Source organism: Centruroides sculpturatus, unplaced genomic scaffold, assembly GCF_000671375.1.
Source record: "Centruroides sculpturatus isolate CEXI.00-Female unplaced genomic scaffold, Cexi_2.0 scaffold1278, whole genome shotgun sequence".
In the NCBI taxonomy this organism is placed as follows: domain Eukaryota; kingdom Metazoa; phylum Arthropoda; class Arachnida; order Scorpiones; family Buthidae; genus Centruroides; species Centruroides sculpturatus.
The window spans coordinates 205,932-210,451 of NW_019385536.1; positions in this window are offsets into that span (position 1 = coordinate 205,932).

The window sequence follows — 4,520 nt, forward strand, 5'->3', positions numbered from 1 at the left end:
GACATTTAATTAATAGTATTGTAGAAAGGATATCAGATAAGATGAACAATAGAGTACTTATTAATAAAATTAAACGACAAAAATTGAACTTTGAATACTACTATGATGAACTAGTGCGTGTACATTAATTCTTTCTTATGCTGTGAGACTCAATTAATTAATAAGCCGTATGCAATGCTGGATCTTTATAAGTTCTCACGTAACTCGGCTTAGGGTCTGTGTTTTTAAATTTATTATTATTTGATTGAGGAGAAAGATCGTCTTATATGTTATAGCTTAGAACGATTACAAATATAAGTTCTACTTTGACTGTGTAATGTAAGTATCGACATTGATAACTCAAGACAGTTTGTCAATGTCCATGATCGCCTAGAAGTTTATCATAGATTTTTTCATAATCATGAAAAATTATCATATAATATTGAAGAAAATTATAGTTTTTATAGCGTGTTGTTACATTGTTACAATTAAAACAATGACATGAGTACAGGAAAGCGAATATGATAACTGTTTTAAATGATTAAAATATAAAAGCAAATTACTCGTTTTTCCAAATTCTGGAAGAGAGAATAAATTTATTATTATTTTTTCGAGTAAATTCTTAATAACTTAGGATGAAAACAAAGAGATAATTGAATCACAATATTGTTTTTGTAATATAAAAAATTAGTGAATAATAATAATTTCGCAACAAAATGTATATTTAAATGGTTTAGACTTTAATTAATAATTCATTTATATAAAGTCATTTGTATTATTAAACTGGAGAAACCAGAAAACAATGCGTGTAAAAAGCCAAAGCTTTAAGGAAAATGCTCCCATCTGATTTAGTTGCAAAATCAAATTTCCTTCATTATGAATATTTCAGTCGAATTTACTGTTCACTTTTACAGCGTAATTTAATTGTGATAGACATTAAATTTCTATGTATACACATTCACTATATAAGACGAATCATAACAGAGAAAAGCTATAAGAATTGGACTATTCATTCCTTAACAGAAAGAGATATTATTCTTTCTGTAGGATATACAGCGGTTGTGGGTTTTTATTATTATAATTTATCTTTTATTTGTACTAAACGTTTTGTTGAAAATTAAAACTACAATTATAATTTATATATCCGTCACGCGAGTACTAAGCGGGCATTTCTCTATGTCCATTGTGAGTTCAATTAGATCCACAATACCGATAGCCATGTGATGAAGGACGAGCCCGGCATATCAATCAACCCATCAATGAAAATTTTTAGGAAACTGGACACAACCCGATCTCGTAGCGGATTAAGATTAAATTAGATTAAATTAGTGGATGTATGCATCTCTTCTCCTGGGGAATTTTTATAGGAAACTGACTCTTACTTAGTGTTAGACTCGTGAAAAAAATCCGGAAAACTTTACGTGGTCAGCCCGTTGGTGAGGCGCAAACCTGCGATCAACTACCAATGTTCATTGGTTTTATCCACTCTAGTGGGCACCGTAGTGGGAAAAGCTCTGGTGTCTTTATTGTCACGGCTAGCCGACAATGTAACTTTTCTATTGACAAAATTAGGAATAATTTAATTTTTTATCAAATTAATTTTATTTGAAAAAGTTAAATTAATTGGATAAAACCACTGGTACATATAACACTGGTGGATTCGCGCCTGGCCATGTGGAGTTTTCTGGGTTTTCTTCATGTTAGTAACATCTAAATATGGGCCAGTTTCCCATAAAAGACCTTCCGGAAGGCATCCCTCCTCGTCAGATCGCCCATGTGTCACATTGCCGTAATAGAATTAAAAGAAAAACAAAAATTAATTTTAATTCGAAAATTGTTTTTAAAAATTTGCTAGAAACAATTTTTTGTTAGGTTTTCTTCATAAAATTACAGTATTTACTTTCGATAGTATATTTTACAGTATATTCTATAAATGGAAACCGATAAGTATATTAAGCTTTTAAGAGATTAAGATAGGTCAAGACCGAACTTAAAAGACAATAGTTATATAGCTTCTCTGAAATATATTTTTGTAATTTTTTTACTTTTACTTCTGTGTAGGCACAAAGATGAGATTTGTGCACTCGTCGTCTCCCGGACTCGAATTAGTGTCATCTGCTATAGGCTGATGCCCTTACCTCCATTGCCGTCAGTGTTTGCATTAGAAGATAGTGCGACGAGCAGAATACAAGCTTATAACTCGGAGTAAATTTAGGTTTAAACAATCTGAAATACAATACAGTTTTACGTCTTGACATTACTATTCTATTTAAGAAATTATTACAGAAAATATAAAAACCAAATGATTGAATAATTAGGAATAAATTTGAATGTTTGAATCGATGACAATCGATATTTTTCAGTCTTCCGAATATATGGTCCTATAAATGTTTTTGTAATTCGTTAAAATTACATTGATTTACGGTATCATCTTGCAACTGCTCTTATAAAGTAGATTTATAAATTTAGTTTGAAATTTCATATTTTAATATATAAAAAAAAAGTAAAATGTATATTGAATTACAGTAATTTTCTATTTGATATTATCTGAAATTACTGTATAATGATGTTTTTTGAAATACGGATTTGGATAGATTCATTTAGAAACTTTTAGTTCGATGTGTAAATAATATATAGATAAATATTTGCTGTTTACGGATAAGAAATTGAATAATTGAGAGTTTATATGAAAATTTCAAATCTTAGACTAAAGTTCATTTGTATTTAAATGCGTTTATGTATTTAAATATTTAAAATACACTTTTAATCTTATTTACATTACAAAATGGCTGGATGTCTTGGGGTTTCTCAGGAGTGGTCTGTCTCTGATACGTCGGACCCCATCCCTCACCATCCTCCTATCCTGGCTTGTCCTGATGAACTTAATTTTAAAAAATTAACACTAGGAAAGAGTAAAAATGTATAGAAAAATTTGTTCCTATTTCTTTCTACTTTCATTTCAGAATATGCAAGCGAAATTTCAATTTCGATTAACGAAATATGTTACAGAACATAAGTCATTTATAAATGTCAAATAAAGATTAACAACAAAACGTGGGTGTGTTTAACATTCATTATTATGTTAAAGATACACAGAGTTTATTCGGAATGTCGACACATCTTGTTTGTCTATCCTTGAATTAGACAGTGCATATTTATAAACCATTTGACACAGATTTGAGAATATGAATAGAAAATACACGTGTATTGAAATATATGTATAATAATTTTATGTTCTTATGTTTGAGAGAGCCGAGTGGATAAAAATCTTTAAACACTGTTGGTAGATTTGTATCTGATCCTAGAAAGCTAGCAAGGTGGAGTTTTCTGGGTTTTATTCATGTGTGTAACAGAAAATAGAGACAAATTTTTCATAAAGTCCTCCTGGGACCTACCAATTTGTTGCGTTGTCTTATTTTATCAATCCAATCCTGTTCTGTTTTAATTAGATTGGATTGAATTGATGATATAAGGCTATAAGAATTGATGACATCTGAGCTACTGGGCGATCTGACAAGGAGAGTGCCTCCCAGGTCTGTTTCTATGAAGAACGGATCCCTATTTAGCTCTTATTCAATTGACTATAATCCGGAAAGTTCAAGCTGGTCACTCGATTCATGGGCAAACCCACGACCAACCAGTGTTCAGTGGTTTCATCCATTCCACTGGTAAGCATATAAGCACCTGTTTTGAGGAATTAAGCGTACTTTAAAAGTTTTCTCCAATAACGTGCATATTTTTCGGATGATTTCTTCGAAAAACATGCACAAAAAGTTTATTACAATTTTAGTCTAATGCAATCTAATCTTTATTATTATTTTTTTTTAATTTTAATGGTAATTCATTGCAAAAATAGTTGTCAAAAATTTTTCGAATTTGTTTTCTCATGAGACAAAATAGATTATGAATTTTATAAAAATTTTTTATCGCTTCAATTCGATTAAAAATGCTGACTGATAAACCATTTTACGTATTAATTAAAAATTCTTGTTAATGGTTAATACAAGTATATAAAAATTATATTATTAACGAGTTTGTTTACTTTGCTTTCATTAATTAATTTAAGATTCAATCATAATTTACATTTATTTTCAATTTATAATTAAAACGGGAGACGTTATTACAAAAAATTTATAAACATTTTTGTATTTTTGTAGCGATAGAATTATTAGATTTTGAATTTAAATCTACTAGTTTTAGACAAGAACTTTTAATTTATTTTGGCAATTTTAATCAAGTTTTATTAAATGAAAGTTAAATAATAAAATAACAAGGTTGGATGGATTAGCAACGAAACATGTGGGCGATTGTCAAGGGAGAATTCTTCCCGGAATTTCCTATGGGAAACTGCTCGCTATTTAGGTGTGAAGTATGTGAAGAAAACTCTGAAACTTCACGTGGCCAGGTCATTGATCAGTCGCAAACCCGCGATCCAACTACTTGTCGAATGGATAAAACCAACAAACACAACTGATGGACGGTTAAAGGACTGGATTCGGACTTTTAGAGTATGGTTCGAGACGTCATTTTTATGTCTTTAT